This window comes from Triticum aestivum, chromosome 3D, assembly GCF_018294505.1.
Source record: "Triticum aestivum cultivar Chinese Spring chromosome 3D, IWGSC CS RefSeq v2.1, whole genome shotgun sequence".
NCBI classification, from domain to species: domain Eukaryota; kingdom Viridiplantae; phylum Streptophyta; class Magnoliopsida; order Poales; family Poaceae; genus Triticum; species Triticum aestivum.
The window spans coordinates 2,832,539-2,851,584 of NC_057802.1; the positions used below are offsets into that span (position 1 = coordinate 2,832,539).

General features: G+C 48.8%; 1 pseudogene; it reads right to left on the reverse strand.

Moving 5' to 3' along the window:
- Positions 1-12,618: 12,618 nt before the first annotated feature.
- LOC123081087 (putative serine/threonine-protein kinase-like protein CCR3) lies at positions 12,619-18,741 on the reverse strand (annotated as a pseudogene).
- Positions 18,742-19,046: the final 305 nt, after the last annotated feature.

Sequence of the window (19,046 nt, forward strand, 5' to 3'; positions counted from 1 at the left end):
GGGGGCACCTAAATCTTCCAAATCAAATGTGGCAATGCAGACTTGATCAACCCGGCGGACTGCATCCTGTACGAAGTTGCCGTAGAGTAGCAACCGTCCGCCATGAACTTCCAGCGGATGCTACCTCTAATGCCTGGAGCAAGGGTAATCTCCTGAGCTCTAGACCAAAGATCACAAACACTACAAGAAATATTCTAACTTGCGACCATCAATATTGGTCACAGAATGATCATTGTTTTTCATTTTTGACCTTTTTGTGACTAAAAACAGTTGGTCAAAAGCTGGCCGTCTTTAATGAAACATATCGGCCTTCTTTGTGTTGGAAATATGAGCAATTTACCAAAAGATTTTATTAACAGAAAAACTAGATCAAACACAGAAATCCAACTCGGTGCCGAGGCTCATCTGCTTCCGCGCAGAAAAAAATCAAAACAAATACTAGAAAAATTCAAAAAAATCCAATTTTTTGTGTGGTAGATAATTTGATGCGTGAGGTCCGCTCCAAATTTCAACTGATTTGGACATCTGAGCAGCTCTCGGCAAAAAAGACAAATTGGGTCAGAACATTGTGTGAATAGTAAACTTTTTTACAGACCCTGAATTTGTTTTTTTTGCGAAGAGCTGCTCAGATGTCCAAATCAGTTGAAATTTGGAGCGAACCTCACGCATCAAATTTTCTACCACAAAAAATGTGGTTTTTTTTGAATTTTTCTAGTATTTGTTTTGAAAAAAAAATCTAAGCGCCGGTGCAGATGAGCCTGGGAGCAGATACTCCGCGTCCGATAAAACATGACTATTATAGCAGAGATAAAACAAGTCATGCAATCTGACGGAGAAAAGGTAAATAACATCTGCGTAAATAAACTAGAACAGAACATATCAAAAACAAACACTAGAGTAAGAAACGGTGGCAGGATCTCAAACAAAAAGAACATGAGAAAGTACGGAATAGTGGTAGAATCACTGGTCCTGGAACAGACTCGTAATCGTCTCACGAGAAGAGGGAAAAACAAACCCACAAGAGAAAGAGAAAAACAATATTTGACGATCAACAAACAAAGGTTCTTTTTGTCTTAATTTTACAACCCTAGCTTTTCGCTCTCTATCCAATGGCTCACGAGCCTCTCTTTCAATTTCCAATCACCTGAAAATGTGAAATCACTAGTTGAGGAGTACACCTTGCAAAGATCACTCCCAGCTCTTTAGGTTGTAATAAGTGGTGTGTTGCATGTGCGCCGCTTGTTGCAATCTGGGAGTTTTTTCTTTTTTCGTATATTCATTTATTCAAATTATTTTATCTCTTAAACCGTGCATCCAAATCTCGAACCGTTTTCACCGTTGGATTCCTCGCGTCGAGATTTTCAAAACTACATCTCATGTTGATAGATTTTGATGAACTTTTGTTTTCACGAAAAAACTAGACAAAAAATCTGAAATTGGGAGCACGGTTTCTATTTCAGTTTTCGAAAGAGGAATGGCCGTGCCTGCCGCGAAAGCACAAGCGTGCTTCTAGCGAAAGCAAAGCCGTGCCTCTTGCGGAAGCAAAACCGTGCCTCTCGCGGAAGAAAAGAAACAAAAAACGCGTTTTTTGTGTTCCCGAGAAGCACATCGTGGAAGAAATAAAAAACAGAAAACTCGTTTTTTTTCGTTTCCGAGAGGCACGGTCGTGCCTCTCGCGGAAGCAAAACCATGCATCTCCCAAAACAAAGAAAATGCATTTTTTTTCCGTTTATGAGAGGCACGGCCGTGCCTTTCGTGGAAGAAAAAAACGAAAATGCGTTTTTTTCCGAGAGGCACCGCCGTGCCTCTCCCGTAAGCAAAACCGTGGCTCTCGTGAAAAAATAAGAAAACACATTTTTTTTCGTTTACGAGAGGCATGGCCTGCCTCTCCCAAAAGCAAAATCGTGCCTCTCACGAAAGAAAAAAACAAAACGTGTTTTTTTCATTTTCGAGAGGCACTGCCGTGCCTCTCGTGGAAGCAAAGAAAAACAGAAAACAGGGTTTTTTTGGTTTCCGAGAGGCACAGCCGTGCCTCTTGCGATATCAAAACCGTGTCTTTCCCACAAGCAAAACGGTGCCTTTCGCGGAAGCAAAAAGAAAATTATGTTTTTTCGTGCAAAAAGTTTTTGTTGAATTTTTTCTCCAAAAGCTAAGGAATACCTATGAAAAATCGAAAAGTCAAAAAAAACCCGTTTAAAAAACCGAAAACTCATGCGAAAAAATAGAAAAACAATATTCGAAAGAAACACCCAAAACGCGACACGTGATGATGATCGTTGCGAGGCTTCCGAAGAAACGCTCGTTAACTAATGTTTGTAGCGTCAGTCGATCGTTTTGTTTTCCTGTGTCTTGTAGCAGCCCACGAGCAAAGGCTTGTTCCAGCAGTCCATAGACCTCGTACAAAGATTGATCGATTAATTAGACAGAGGTTTGTTAAAATAAATAAATAGCCAGAGGTGTGTAACGTGTGCATCCTGCACGTGTGTGTGAGTAATGGATTTTGTTAAATTTTATTTTTGTTTCTATTTCGTGCAACACCCCTTTCATGAGTTTTTTTTTAAACACAGTACAGACACAAGCGCTCATATACACTCACCCCTATGAACGCATAAATGCACATCCTACCTCTATGAGCACCTCCGAAAGACTGAGCCGGCATATCACCTTAAAATTTATAAACTCACCGTAGACATCTCGTTGTCAACGGAAACATCTCCTCACACTGAATGGATATCGCCGGAAATCCTGAAATAAATCTAGAAATAAGGGGCAGTTTGGTTCAGACCCCAGAGAAAAATTGCCTAACCTGAGACCTACCTGGATGTGCCTGGATATTGTTTGGTTGGAGGCCACAAATATTGAATGCCTCCCTGGCCTGCAGCCGACGGCCTGGTAGGCAGCTCGAATAGCCTGGCTCAGGCGGGTGAAATGGGATGCCTGGGATCCCGGCAAATGTTGTTTGAGGTTGATTAGCACACATGCATTGATTATTTGTGGTTCCCGAGTACACTGCCGGTCACTTTGTCTGCCACACCGAAATTTTTATTGCTGCCTATTTGCCAAGGAGTCCAACCAAACAATATGTGCACAGGCATGTCTGCCCAGGCAGAAGTAGGGGCTGTTTGGATTGTGACTATCTTTGCCATATATTGCCACATGTTTTTTGCCACACTTGCCACACTTGCCTTAGTTGAGTTGTTCAAATTGTTAGCCACACTTTGGCTTGCTTAAGGGAATCTTGCCACACTTTTTGTGTCTATGACATGTGGGGTTCACTGCTCATAAAAAATCATTGCCTTAGGTGTGGGTAGAACCAAACACCTACCTAACTTGGTCAAACTTGCCTAAGGTTAGGTATGGCAAAGTGTGGCAAGATGTGGCTGAGAACCAAACAACTCCGTACTTTTTTTCAGGCTACTGCCCAGCATCAATTTTTGCCAGGCATGAAGCCCAGGGCATGAACCAAATTGTCTCTAAATGTGAGCACCAGAACTTGAACTCTGATGCACTGGGGTTACCATAGTCTCTCTAACCATTCAACCACAGACTGGGGTTACCATAGTCTCTCTAACCATTCAACCACAGGCATGGAGATTCCGCTAACAATGGTGGTAGGTATTACCTTCTCCTTGTGGCTCGAGGAGCCACCGGAGCCGGCCATGGTGATGGTGGCCGGTGATGGCAGAGAATAGTGGGCGAAGTTGTGGCGGCGCTTCCCATCAGCACTGCACTAACCCTAAATCGGTAGGGGATTAGGTGGGATGTACGGATGTGCGACAAACCTCGTGATGCGAGCCGCCGGCCCCCACCTCTTTATATAGTGCAGGTGACAGGGGCCCGTCAACCATAGTGGGTTGAGCGCCCCCGATCAGGGCGCCGATATAAGGGCCCGGTGGGCCGTTGGGCCCACACGGTGGAGATCATCCTAACATTCTCCCCCTTGATCTCAACTTTTACTTTTGACCTTATACTTTTACTTTACTCGTTTCATAACAGATCAATACATAGAACTTGTTTCATCGTCATAGCTCAATTGCCGATAGAATTAGACAGCCACAATGTACCTCTCTGTTTTGAAACAAATTCTTTAACCTTGGGCCCTTTTATTGTCCGGAAATTTTAGACTATACCATAAAACCCATGTCGACTGTGTGTTCTTCGAACACACTGGGCGGTAAGCCTTTAATAAGTAGATCTACAAACACTTGTCTGTTGATTTTATGCGTCAAGCATTCCTACATAATTCCGGACTTTCTCCTTTACAACGCATAACTCTGTGTCAGTGTGTTTGGCATCAACACTTGACTCGTTGTCATAGGAGCGAAAGACTTAAAATAGTTATCACTGTTGTCAACCATTATCAACTCCGGGTACAGGTCTCCTTAACCATTTTGCCTGTCCCTCAGCCTCATATCAAGCTATAACATATCTTTGCATCACATTGATGATAATTGTTTCATTCATTGGAGCTTTTCCACACCAAAACTCCATGTGCGAAAGTTAGCGACAATTGTGGATTTTGCTATACATTTCACAAGTCCTGTCTTTGTACTCACAATCTTTTGAGAGCACTTATTTCTTTCAGCATGAGGCTGATATCTTTGACTCCATTTCAGTGGTCTATATATGGACTGGACATTGCCAAAACAACCCGGATACGTGGACTGTGTCAGGGTAATATATTGAGCTTCCAACAGCTGAAGCATATGGCACCATATCCGTTTTCAATCTTTTCTCATCAACTTTTGGAACACCATAGTTTCCACTTCCATTACCCTTGACTATAAGAACAGACGTAGGTTTTCTTGCATGCATACCTTAGAGACCTTTCTTAGCATGTCCATTCGACATCCCTAATACCCCCTTTTATTCTTTTCTTCGTGAATCTCGATACTTATAACGAGAGACACTCTACCGAGAACATTCTTTTGAACTTTGAAGACAAGAACTTCTTTTCGCCTCCTGCAGTAGGTTGACATCACCACTAGCAAGTAGGATGTCATCCACATGCACAGGATTAGGAAATGAATTTCCCATTCTATAACTTTGCACGAATACAATTGTCCTCTCATTTTCTTTAACCCAAAACAACATTTGATTGCTTTAGTCCATAAAAGACTTCTTCAGGCAGTATCCCCTGTGTTCTTTACTTTCATCTGATGTAACTCAGATCATAATATCTTTCATCTGATGTAACTCACATCATGATGTGCTACCAACACTCATTGTAATCTATTCAGTGCAAAACGCGCAAAAGCCTTTCGATTTAAGTCGTGTTTTACACCTTTACATATTTCCTATGGAGTCACATTGTCCTTGTAGACTCTTTACAGCCTACTGTTTTAGCTCCATTGGAAATTACTCATCAGTCCCAAACATCGTCGGGATTCAACAATTTCATTTCATCTCACATAGTCTCTTATCATTTAGATAAGCAGACACTTCTCAAAGCTCGAATGAGCGCTTTAAATGAGGTCGGATCAACCTCCATTTGAATTTCACTAACATAGACTTTATAGTAATCAGAAGTATCTGATTTTCTCATTCCTTGAGACCATCAGTGTCTCAGGTACTGGCACTTCTTTCATATGGGGATGTTGTTGCTCTGTCATTGCAAGAGGCAAACTAATTCTATAGTCTTTCATTTCCAAGAGGCAATAGGTTTTACAGGACCTGTATCACAAGATCCATGTTTACTCATTCATCCTTTATAGAGCTAACAACATGTGTTGTATAGGTCATACAACATGCTCCCCCAGATTACTCCATCTTCACTAAAAATGGCGTATCTTTAAACTTTATAATTTGGGTTTATTCTGTTAAAACTTTCTTCTTTATGGCACTTTAAGCACCGTCTTAGTATTCCTTACTCTGCTTTCGGAACTGTAAAAGATCCAGAAATACAACTATTTCTTTTCTTTAGGGGTATTAATATGACCGTCGTACTCCCCTAGACGATCACATTCTTCATCACATTATCTAAAGTATAGGGGAGTTTCATCATTCTTAATTTATCTCATATTTCTTTCTCCCCCTCGAAATGTGGCAAGAACTTTTCTGCCACAATTTCGAAAACATTGATAACTCTTGTGAATTGAGGAAACTTTGATTATCTACTTCATTCATCAGATTACTTCATACAAAATGAAGTTATCTCTTCATACAAAATGAAGTTATCTTTTAACTAGTATGGGAGTACTTTTTCCTCATTCCATTTCAGAAACTCAAAGAAGTTCTTTATCATTAGTACTTTTGCAAGTCACATTTGCATATCATTCTTATCTTTAGGTTCGTCTGTAACTCTTATTCTCTTTGGATTTATTGAGTGCTTAATGACCATTACACATAAGGTGTATGGTTGATACTAGGAACGCATAATAGCTACTCCATACTTTTCTCCCAGAGTGGGACACATTAAAAGCACATGAGTCATCATATCTTTCTCCTATCATACAGGATAAGTCCTTTGCCAGAATTTCTCCCACCATACGAGATTTTTGACATAATAATATGTCAACTTTACCCCGTTAATTACGCAGGTATTTTCCTAGACTTTTCCCGCCATGCGGGTTTTATCATAATCATCTTCTCCCACTATGCGGGTAATTCCCTGTAAGGGACATAAATACAAGAATTGACTCTTTTGATTGCATTATTCAATCATCAAATTTAGGAATAAATCCTAATGCTCTTTGACACACATGCTTGATCCGACATTGGTCAAATTAAACACGCATGTTGCTTGTTTCATCTCAAATCATGTTGACTGAAAAATCTCTATCTGTTTTCTTCTCTTGGATTAATATCCAAGAATTCTTTTCTTTTGAAGCCATTCTTTAGAGAGAAAATACTCCCTCACGTTATGACCTTTCCTGGTCATCTTTTGGGTCACAAGTACCCAGCCATTCGCTTTCACGAATGAAAGCATGGAAAACTTTTAGTCTGAGAAAACTTAGCCAATAATCAACAATAATGAGCATAAAAATAACCCTACGTTGGTCTGGTTAAAAAATATGCACATTAAACTTTTGTAAAACTTCCTTTTTATACTCTAAATCACCGTTGTGGTAGAATTAGAATAAAACTCATTCTTCTACATTAATTCCATATCACCGTTGGGCTGAAATGGAAATAATGCATATAACTCATAAACAATGTGATGATAATATTTCTATTAAACAACTTTGATAAGAAATAATCATCATCGTCAACTTTATTGCAGCGGAAACAAGAAATATACATTTCTCTAGTTCAAGAGCATTTCTTCATCTTTAACTCTTCTCAGAAAAATGATCACTTTGATACAAAATTTATTAGAGATTTAAGCTTTGAACATAAGACTCATAGAATTATAATACTGTTATCATCAACGTTGGTTAGAAAATAACAATACCATATTTTAACTTTAAAAACAAATATCTTTCTTCTGTCATAGGGGAAACTATTTGAATTTGATTTCACCCACAGGGGAAAAAACATTGCTAAGAACAGTTATTCCAATTAAATTTTCCCGTTGGTTCCAATTTAATTGGAGGATAAAACTTTTACTTTGCAGTAGAAACTTTACAATATTGTATTCAGAAACAATTATGTACTCTTTTACTCTCTAAGATATTTTAACCAGTTGGTTCAAAAAATGCATTAGAGAAGCAACAATTTAATCTTTTACTTTGGTTCTATTCACTTTTAAAAGATCACTTTTATTTTTATTTGCAGCGGAAACATGAATAGAAAATTCATGAACTTTTTCTTTTTACAGAAACTTTTCTTTCACTAAATAAAAATTCATGAACTTTATTATTTTCTTTATAAAATTCAGGAACATTTATTTTTCTGAAAATTTTCTATTTTCATTTTCGGAAACTTTTATTTTACTTTTCAGAAACTTTATATTTTCTGAAAAACAAAAATATCATAAACTTTTCTATTTACTTTTCAAGACATTTCTTTTTTTTAGAAAAAAAAGGCAGTGCCCAGCGCGCGGGGCAGCAGGCCTCAGCCCAGCGCGCGCAGTTGCGCCTGCGAGGCTGCGCCCGCGCGGCTCTTTCGGCCCAGCGGGCCAGCTGGCCTGCTCCCTTTCCGGCCCAGCAGCCTGCAGCGGGTTAGGGTTTGGATCTGGGCCGTCGATCTAATCGGACGGTCGCCCGATGTTCTCGTTGGATCAAATCCAGTTGGCGACGAAACCCTCGTTCATTCCCCTCCCCCCGCATGCGCCGCTCTCATCCCTCTCTCGCTCTCCGCATCTCACTCTCCTGCCCGGCCACCGCGCCGGGCCAGAGCGCCGGCGACGGCGTCGACCGGCCACCGCGCCTTTTCTTTTACTTTCCCCTCCTTATCTCCCTTCGTCCACCGCATCCAGTGCCATAGAGGCACGCGGCTGCGCCCCGGTCGCCGGTGACGGCGGCGAGCCGCGCCAACGCGAGCCCCCTTCCCTTTCCCCTTCGTTTCCATTCCTCCATCTCCAGAAGGCAGAGAGAGATACGACGACTTTCCGATGTGGCGCCCCTGCTGACCCCTTTGCCGGCGTGCACGAGTACGTCTAGGGTGAACGCGCCGCCGTCAAACGGCTCGTTGGTGGTGCCCTTTGCCCCATGGGGTTGTTCTTCTTCCCTGCACCTCGGCTTGCCGATGCGTGTGGGGATCGAGAGGAACGGCGCGGCCATGACGGCGCCGCTACTTTCTCCAGCGAGGAAACTTTCTTTGCCTTGTCAATTAGGATTCTTTGGGGAGAGAAGGATTTCTGTTGCTACCGAAAATCGACAACGCCAACCTGGGCTGATACCATTGATAGGACATGTTGATCCAGTGGGCATGGGGATTCCGCTAACAATGGTGGTAGGTATTACCTTCTCCTTGTGGCTCGAGGAGCCACCGGTGCCGGCCATGGTGGGGGTGGCCGGTGATGGCAGAGAGTAGTGGGCGAAGTGGTGGCGGCGTTTCCCATCAGCACTACACTAACCCTAGATCTGTAGGGGATAGGTGGGGTGTACGGCTGTGAGACGAACCTCGTGATGCGAGCCGCCGGCCCCCACCTCTTTATATAGTGCAGGTGACAGGGCCCCGTCAACCATAGTGGGTTGAGCGCCCCAGATATAAGGGCCCGGTGGGCCGTTGGGCCCACACGATGGAGATCATCCTAAACATGTTCATGTTAATATATGTGAAGAGAGTCTTCAAGTCCACGCCACAGGATGCAAACTTCTCCTCCGTCTACCAGCCGACGAGTGGCACGATTTGGCCGCGACGGAGGGGAAATAGGATCTCGAGCTCCGTCAAGAACGCGTGCTCCACGTCCTCCCACCCGTGCTTGTCCAGCAACTTCACGGCCACCTCCGGGCCATTGTGGAGACGACCTTGTACACCCTCCACGAGCAGCCTCCGCTGAGCTCGACGGCAAAGTTGTTGGTCGCCGCTGCAATTTCTGCCAACGTGAACATCGTGGGGCAATCGGGTACCACCACCATCTGAGTCTGCTGCAGGTAGCCTGAGCAGGACTCCTCCGACGATGGCACCATGGCCATCGTCGTCGTCTGCCGGCAGGCGATGATGTTGAGCAGGAAGAAGTGGAGGATGGTGATGTCGGATATAATCCTGAGGTTGACTTGAGTGAAGCACTCGGCGTACGCGGTGGCGGGACCTGAAGAACAGATTCCCGGAGCTCCGGTCCCGACAGGCCACCACCATGCCGTGCGCCTCCTACAGCGTGCTGTTGAGCTCTTGAGCGACGGCACCAGTTCCGGCTCTTGTGGCAGGCTTAGACAACACCCCGTTGATGCTTGTTTTGGCGCGCCGTCTCCACCGCCGCTTGATCTTCTAGATGCGCCCGAACGCGTTCCCGACGAGCTACGTCACCGCTGCCGCATGCCCCACAACCACAAGCGTCGCCATGATGGCTCAAGGACAATCTATTACGAGTGCTACCAAAGTGTTCCCCCTATTATTATTAGCTGATCAGCAACCAGAAGTAGTCGCAGTACAAGTGGAGCTAGTTGCTAGGTTTTCTGTGGGGAATCTTAATTTATTATATGGAGCTACTCGCTTCAGAGACTAAGTCTGTCCCAACTTGCAACTTACACGCGTAACAATGCAAATTATAGAATCCAAACTCACAGTGCAAAAAAAAAAAAAAGAGCAAACTATTCAACCTATGGCACTAGAATCCAAACTTGCACTGGAATGCAAATTATTGAACTCATACTAGAAACAAAACATAGACATTATTATTTTACATTTGGTCTACGTTCCTCATATTTTGAGACAGGGCTCACCTCTACGGACACTAGTTGTCCCCTGGCCAAGCTCACGCACACACGTTCCGCGTAAACCACGACCGCGTGAGGCGTGACCATGTTGAGTAGTCGTCTCGATTGTGCAATAAACTGGCGCATATGCATGTACTCGTGAATAATATCGGTGCTACTGTTTACCGTAGCCATACTGTGCAGCAGTGGAAGTATACATGATAGCTATTTTCTAATGCTGAATCTTCATCGTAGCTTATTCAGTACATATACCATGCTATTTTCTAATGTATGTACAGCATGTGTATTGCTATTTTCTAATGTTTGTACTGCCCTAGAAGCAGAGATCAGTGCCATCTTGGAGGGCCTGTCACTGAGTTTTCATAGGTCGGAATTACCTATTATGCTCCAATCTGATTGTTCGACTGCGATTGCCTCTTTGACAGATGAGTCTCTGGACCGGCCAGCTTATGATCAATTAACGCTGCAAATGAAGTAGTTTTTGGCTCTTCGTGGTTTTGTTCCGTTAAAGATAAAGCGTAGTCAGAATAGAGTTGCTCATAGTCTAACTAATATTGGTCGGTCTGGTTGTGCCATATCCCAGACAATGTAAAGGAAATGTATTAGCAGACTGTAACACTATTTCTGAGGAATAAAACTCAAATTTTACCCTGCAAAAAAAAAACTAACTGAAAAGCTGCTGTTTGTATTTTCTAATGGTTGAAAGCGTCAAAGTCTGAAGCATTTTCTTTTCTTGTTCTGTTGTGCTGGATTGATGCCTAGCAGCAAAGTCTGAATCATTTTTCTTTGTTGGTTCACTCATAGCACTAGAGGCTGAAGTTAGACGATGCTTGTTTATATCAGCGCGTCTGAAGCATTTTTTATTGTTTAGTTGTGTTAGACGATGCATTTTTCCTTGTTTAGTTTTGCCGGATTGATTTTTTTATAACAAAACATTTCATTCGATTGATATATCGAGGTATATAATCATACTCCCTCCGTTCCTTAATATAGGGTGTATAATTTTTGGCACGAAAATTAAAGAAGGCACGTGGAGGGAAAATTTCATAAGTTTTGGGCGAGATTACACCTGACTAATTTACATGAGAAAATAGAGGAGCCTTCCTAATATAAGGAAATGTAATCGAATCCCTAAAAACATTATCTAGACGACTGGTGCAACGCAATACACCTTATATTTTGGATTTTTTCTCAAAAATCTATACACCTTATATCAAGGAACGGAGGGAGCATTAAGAAATGCCAGGCCTCTGCGTAGCATAGTGCACACAACCAACACGTCACACAACAAAAATAAAAGGTGATTTTACAGCAATAATAAAAAGTCCAACCTAAGATGGGGTAGATTATATCTGAAGATTACACCGCCATCCATGAATACGCAGGCGTACGTGTTGAGACAATTTTGCTTTGGAGCCCCGCTGTCCGCTGGATGTGGTATGGAGGTCTGATGCGTTGCGACATGTTGCAGCGTGACTTGCCATGTTCAAGTCACCTAATCTCGGTCCAGTTGAGTGGTGCTTGCATGATATCAACCAGAGGTTCATTACATAATGCCAGTGAGCAGTTACCATATCATACTTCACATTCCATACCAAAACTATATAAGAGCATCTACACCGGAATCGCCTGCTCCGGAGTCCTGTACGTCTGTGGGCGCGCCCATGGAGAGTGACCGGGCGGCCCTCAAATAATGCCATTTGCAATCGCAATTCCTAATTTAAAGACATCAAATACATCCACGCCAACAATGGATTCTTGCAAAATGCTTCAGATTTAGGCTGCATTTGCGAGGTCTGGTCGGGTGGCAATTTTATGCCGCTCAGTTACCGGGCAACCTGGCCATGCATTTGGGATGGATTTGAGGGGTCCGGTTGTGGATGCTCTAATATAATCATATAAGAACTCGCAAAATAAAGTAACTTGAAATTACACACTTTCATAATTACATTTAGCAAAGGTCGACCTAAACAAAACAAAAAACAACTCAACTATACACGGGGTTGGTGGAAGTCAATTATGACGGTATACCCTACACAATGATAGATGTAGTACACACACCATGTACACACACAATTATGTTCAGTGTACGAGTATGGTTGACAACATTTTGGTGAGCCGTCGCCATCACCATCGCCCGAATGATGTAGTAATAAGGACCGAATATATATAATTTTGGTGAGCCGTCGCCATCGCCATCGCCATCCCCGTCGATTTTTCCTCATGGTTGGATTGAGATCCAAACGGCCGGGACTTGTTTTTCTTCCTCTGGTCTCTTCTTCTCCCTACTCCAGCAAGGCAGCAACCTCATTCCTCCGGCCTCTCCTCCGGCTGTGAGGCAACTTACAAGTAGCTACTGCAGACATAATAGCTTCAGCTAATTGCTGACTGCTTAGTATTTATGATCGTGAGCGCCCTCTCGAGGTTGGCCACAACGTTCAACATGGCAGGCCGGTCGTTCCCATGCGAAAACAGGCAGCACTCCGCCGTGTGCGCCACGAGCTCCAGCGCCTGCAGCTGCCGCAGCGTTGCCGCGGGGCGGCGGACCAGCACATCCCGTAGCTTCCTGTTCCGTATGGCCAGGAGCACCGAGTCCATCTGCATGGTGGCGGGCGGCATCCTCCCCCGTCAGGGTCTCTAGTATCACCACCCCGAAGCTGTACACCTCGCTCGCCGCGCTCACACTGTGGATGGATGGAATGAGAGAGCAAAGCACCTTGGGTGCTGCCATTGCTATTGCCAAGAATATATAGGCGCCGGGCGCCAGTACAACAGGGACGCAGGTGCGTTAGTACATGAGAGAGAGAGAGGGCGCAGTGCGCCAGTACGTGCATGGGATCGTGGGAGATGCATGCAGTACGTGAGGGAGTGGAGCTAACTGCTAACACCCTGCCGCAGGTTGAGCGTCCGGCGGCCGGATGCACAAGCTGGACCGGAACTCTTGAAAAGCCGCCGTAGGTAGTCCCTTGGTGAGCACATCGGCGAACTGTTGAGTGGTTGGCACATGTAGAACGCGGAGCTCGCCCAACGCCACTTTCTCGCGCACGAAGTGGATGTCGAGTTCAATGTGCTTGGTCAGGCGATGGTGGACGGGGTTGGCCGCCATGTAGACGGACGAGATGTTGTCGCAGAAGATGATGCTGGCGCGAGGTAGAGGTACAGCGAGCTTGCCAAGGAATTGGCGAATCCAGCAGCTCTCGGCGACCGCGTTTGCAACCGCACGGTAGTCCGCCTCGGCGCTCGAGCGAGATACCGTTGCCTGTCGTTTGGACGACCACGAGACGAGTGAGTCACCGAGATACACCACGTAGCCGGACATCGGGCGGCGCGTGTCGGGGCAGCCGGCCCAGTCCGCGTCGGAGTAAGCGACGAGGTCGAGGGAGCCGGACTGTCGGAGATGGAGCCCATGCGTCGTGGTACCGCGTAGGTAGCGCAGAATGCGCTTGGCCAGCGCAAGATGGACGTCGCGGGGGTCATGCATCACCAGACAGCACCGTTGGACGGCGTAGGCGATGTCCGGCCGAGTCATGGTCATGTACTGGAGGGCGCCGACGAGGCTGCGGTACTTGGAGGCGTCGGAGATGGGGGCGCCGTCGCTGGCGGACAGCTTGGCGCACGTGTCGACCGGTGTGGGCACCGGCTTGCAGCCCTGCATGTTGGCGCACTCGAGCAGGTCGTCGGCGTACTTGCTCTGGGAGAGGAAGAAGCCGTCTGTGGTGCAAGTGACGGCGATCCCGAGGAAGTAGTGCAGGGGCCCGAGGTCTTTCATGGAGAACTCGGCCGACGGGAGCTGCTGGAGACATCGGAGGAGCGTCGACGTCGAGGTGGTGAGCACGATATCGTCGACGTACAGCAGGAGATAGGCAGTGCCGGCGTCGGAGTGGAGCACGAAGAGCGACGGATCCGCCTGCGAGCTGGTGAAGCCGAGGCTGTGGACGAAGGCGGCGAACCGGCCAAACCAAGCTCGCGGCGCCTGCTTGAGTCCGTAGAGGGACTTGTCCAGCAGGCACACGAGCTCGGGTCGACCAGGGTCGACGAAGCCGACCGGCTGCAGGCAGTACACTTGCTCGGAGAGTTGCCCGTGGAGGGACGCGTTGTTGACATCCATCTAGTGTACGGGCCACCAGCGTGTGGCGGCGATGGTGAGTACGACCCGGATTGTGGCCGCTTTGACCACCGGTGAGAATGTCTCGTCGAAGTCGACGCCGGGGCGCTGTGAGAAGCCGCGCACCACCCAGCGTGCTTTGTAGCGTTCGAGCGAGCCATCGGAGTTGAGCTTGTGACGGAAGAGCCATTTGCCGGTGACGATGTTCACGCCGCGAGGTCGAGGGACAAGGCGCCACGTCCGGTTCTCCATGAGTGCCCTGTATTCCACCTGCATTGCAGAAAGCCAACAAGGATCTTGCATAGCCTTACGCACGGTTTTGGGGATGGGTGAGATGTTGGATGGGGCTGTAGTGACGTGATGTTGTTCATATTTGGGGTTAGGGAAGAATTTACCAGCCTGGGCTCGTGTTTGCATTCTGTGTGTAGGTGCAGGAGGGGGGTGGCGTTGGGAAGCCTGGGCTGGCGAGGGCGTGGTAGTGGTGACCGTGTCAGGCTGTGGCGGAGGGGTGACCGAGGCGGCCCGTGGCGGAGAGGGGGCTGGCGAGGGAACTGGAGAGCCCGACATGGTAGCATGTGAGGACGGGGGCGGGGAGGCCGGCGTTGTAGGATATGTGGTTAGCACAACCATGGGCGTGTGCGAGGGCTGGGAACGGGGACGGTTGGGTACGACAGGTAGGTCGTCGAGGAGATCAGCGACCGGTGCAGGTTTTGGTTGGTCGGTGCGGAACGGGAAGCTGTGTTCGTCAAAGACGACGTGGCGAGATGTGATGACCCGACCAGTGGCCCGGTTAAGACACCGGTAGCCTTTGTGATCTGCGGTGTAACCGAGGAAGACGCAGGGTGCCGAGCGGGGCGCGAGTTTGTGAGGTGCGGTGGCTGCTAAGTTTGGAAAACACAAGCAGCCAAAGACCCGCAGGGTAGTGTATGTGGGGTGGACACCGTATAAGAGGAAGAACGGCGTTTGGTTGTGTCGTGGTCGGCACGGACGGCGATTAAGGAGGAAGGTGGCGGTGTTGAGGGCTTCGACCCAGTATGGGAACGGCATGTGCGCGTGAAGGAGGACTGACCTGGCAATGTCATTGAGTGTCCGGAGCACACGTTCGGCGCGGACGTTCTGTGGCGATGTGTAGGGGCATGATAAGCGGAGCACAATGCCGAGCGAGGAGAAGAACTGACGTGATGCATGGTTGTCGAATTCCTTTCCATTGTCGGTTTGTACAGTGAGTATGGATAGGTGAAAGTGGTTGTGGATGAATGTAGCAAACGTGCGGAGAGTGCGTAACACGTCAGACTTGTGGCGTAGTGGGAATGTCCATACAAAGTGGCTGTAATCATCGAGTAACACGAGATAATACTGATAACCGGAAACACTAAGCACGGGAGAGGTCCATACATCACAATGTACAAGCTGGAAAGAGAAATACGACACATGTTCGGAAGCGCTAAACGGTAGACGAACACTTTTGCCTAGTTGACATGCTTGACAGGTAGTGCTAGGGCTAGCTACATGATCCAGCGACGATCTCTTGAGAGTGTGGTCCAAAGCATCGGCGCCGAGGTGCCCAAGGCGTTGACGCCACAGATCACGGGTGACGGCAGTCAGGGCATGGTGGGTGTGGCTTGGTGGGGAGGGTGAGGACATGGGATAGAGCTCGTCGTCGTCGGAGTTACATCGGAGGATCACCTTCTTCGTTCTTCGGTCCTCAATAGAAAAACCAAGGTCATCAAACTTGACATTAACAGGATTGTGACAAGCTAGGGCTTTGACAGATATGAGGTTCTTGATGAGGTGCGGGGAAACTAGAACACTTTGAAGGGAGAGAGGTGAGTGTGCTGTAGGGATGGTGTGGTGGCCAATGTGTGTGGCGGGAAGCGAGGACCCGTCGCCAACTACTATGCAAGAAGAAGTACAGGGAGTAGCAGAGGAGAGCATACCGGGAGACGACGCCATGTGAGCGGTGGCGCCGGTATTCATGTACCAGTCGGAGCCAGGCGGTGGAGGTTGCTGCTGCTGCGGCGCCATGGCGTTGAGCGCCTGCACCAGGGCGCTCTGGTCCCAGGCAGGCTGCGTGGTGGAGTTGGGCACACTCCGGCTGTCCAGAGCGCCATACAGGGGGTGTGGCGGCACCACGCCGGCAGTCCAGTGCGCCGGGATGGTTGGGGGCGGCGGCGATGCGTTGGCGCCGTAGTGCGTAGCCACACCCGCGAAGAGAGACGCGCCACTGGGGCGAGGCCCAAGGATGCCCGCACCAGGAGCGTGAGGGCGCCATGGCATCGGCCACGCATGGACCATGCCAGTCCAGGGTGCGGGAGCCGGAACGGTTGGGCGAGGAGGAGTCCCGCCACCTACGTGCGGGGCGGAGCCCCCGCCGGAGTGCGAGGAGGAGCCCCCGCCGGAGTAGTTGCCCTTGCCTTTCCCTTTGTAACACCCTCCTCCGCCGGAGTTGCGGGCGTTGTTGCCGCTACTGCCCTGTCCCCCGCCGTTGTTGTCGCTCGGTGCGCGCCCAACGTGGAGCGCGGTCTCCGTGCTGTGCTCGGCGGAGTGCCGGCCCTCCTCGAGCAAAAGGAAGGCACGACAGCGGAGGAGGGAGGGGAAGGGACTCTGCATGGTGAGGATGGGTACGGCATAACGAAAGCGGGGGTGGAGACCGCGGATCATGTTGAGCACCTGACCACGGTCGTCGACGGGAGAGCCAAGGTCGGCGAGGCGATCGGCGCACTCCTTGAGCCGGGCGAAGTAGGTGAGGATCGATGAGGACCCCTGCTCGATCCGTCGGAACTCGGTGGCCTGAAAGACCACCTGATGCTCGCGGTTCTCCAGGAAGAGACTGCAGATGGCGGCCCAGACCTCGCCGGCGGTGGCGCCGCGCTGGTGGACGAGCCCGAACACCTCCAGGCTGATGCGGTTGTAGAGCCACGAGACGATGTGTGCGTCTTCTTGCAGCCACACCGGATCCGTGGGACGAGGCGCGCCGGAGATGTGGTCGAGAACGGCGTACTTCTGGAAGGTGACTTCAAACAGAGTGCGCCACTGGGAGAAGTTGGGTGGGTTCCGGCTGAGGACGAGCGGAACCTGCTGGTTGATGAAGACACCGGCGAGGGGCGAGAGGTCGCGGACGCCCGTGGAGGACGACGCAGCCGGGTCCGGCCGGAAGAGCGGGCCGCGGGCGAACGCATCCGGCATCAGCAGGGTCTGGGTGGAGGAGAAGGAGACCGGCGTAGCAGGGGTGCGGGGCGCGCCGCCGGTTCCATGGCCGGTGCGAGTGGGAGGAGGAGGTGGGGGAGTGGGAGGTGCCATGGCAGTTCCGGGGGGAGAGAGGCAGCAGAAAGGTGGTTCAGCGACGAAGGAGTAGACCAGCGTCTGATACCATGTGGATGGATGGAATGAGAGAGCAAAGCACCTTGGGTGCTGCCATTGCTATTGCCAAGAATATATAGGCGCGGGGCGCCAGTACAACAGGGACGCAGGTGCGTTAGTACATGAGAGAGAGAGAGGGGGCGCAGTGCGCCAGTACGGGCATGGGATCGTGGGAGATGCATGCAGTACGTGAGGGAGTGGAGCTAACTGCTAACACACACGCCCAGTGCGGCCGTACTCCGGGTCGACGTAACCAGGCGTGCCGACGACCTCAGTGTCGACCTGGTCTCCGGCCGCCGCCAGCAAGATCGCTTGGCCGAAGTCGGACAGACGCGGCACCCAGCTGCCGTCCAGCAGGATGTTGAACGAGGTCACGTTGCGGTGGATGACCCCGCGGCAATGCAAGTGCTCCATGGCCCACAATGCGCCCAACAGCACCTCGACGCGCGTCTTCCAGGTCGACCTCACCGGCGACGAGCTAAAGCTAGAGCCGCCCCTCAGGCGAGCTCGAAGGCGCGCGCACTTGCGCATGCGCAGAAGGTGGTCTCAGAGTGTGCCGTTGCTCATATGCTCGTGGTGGTAGACGATGATGCGGTCATCCTCCTCTGAGCACCAGCCGACGAGTCGCACGATGTGTGGGTGGCGGAGGGGGAGAGGATCTCGACATCCGTCACGACCGCGCCCACCACGTCCTGCCGCCCGTTCTTGATAAGCACCTTCACGGCCACCTCGAGGCCGTCGCAGAGACGGCCCTTGTACAACACCTCGGAGCTGCGTTAGTAGACACAGGGGAGTACTATATATGTTTTCTAGATGAGGAGGTACGTATTTGCCGCGTTAGGTAGTATGCATAGTTGCTAAGGTCGATCGGCACGCACACGGTGTGAGAAATGTCCACAGAAGAAAATTTCGGGTCCTTTCGCTCTCAACATTTTTCTGTGGTTCTGATATATTGAAAGCGAGCTTGGTGATCGAGGTTTTCGTGGAAATTCCCGTGAGTAGCTTCAGCGCCATTGATTAGGCGCCAAGCACGCGGTTTCAACGGCTGGTCCACGGTGAAAGCTGAATAAAACTGTTGCTTATTGATGATTTGGTGCGGCATACAAGAGTATATAAGAGGGTACAAACCGACTTGGGGTAGGGGTACAAAACTGACTTGGACTAGAAGTCGTATACCATAATGACTACTCTAACATCCCCCCGCAGTATCAACGGCAGGCTCGACGACGTTGAGACTGAAACAGATATCTTGGCTTAGTAGGCAGTGCCTTGGTGAAAATGTCAGCAAACTGAGCCGTAGAGGGAACATGAAGCATCCA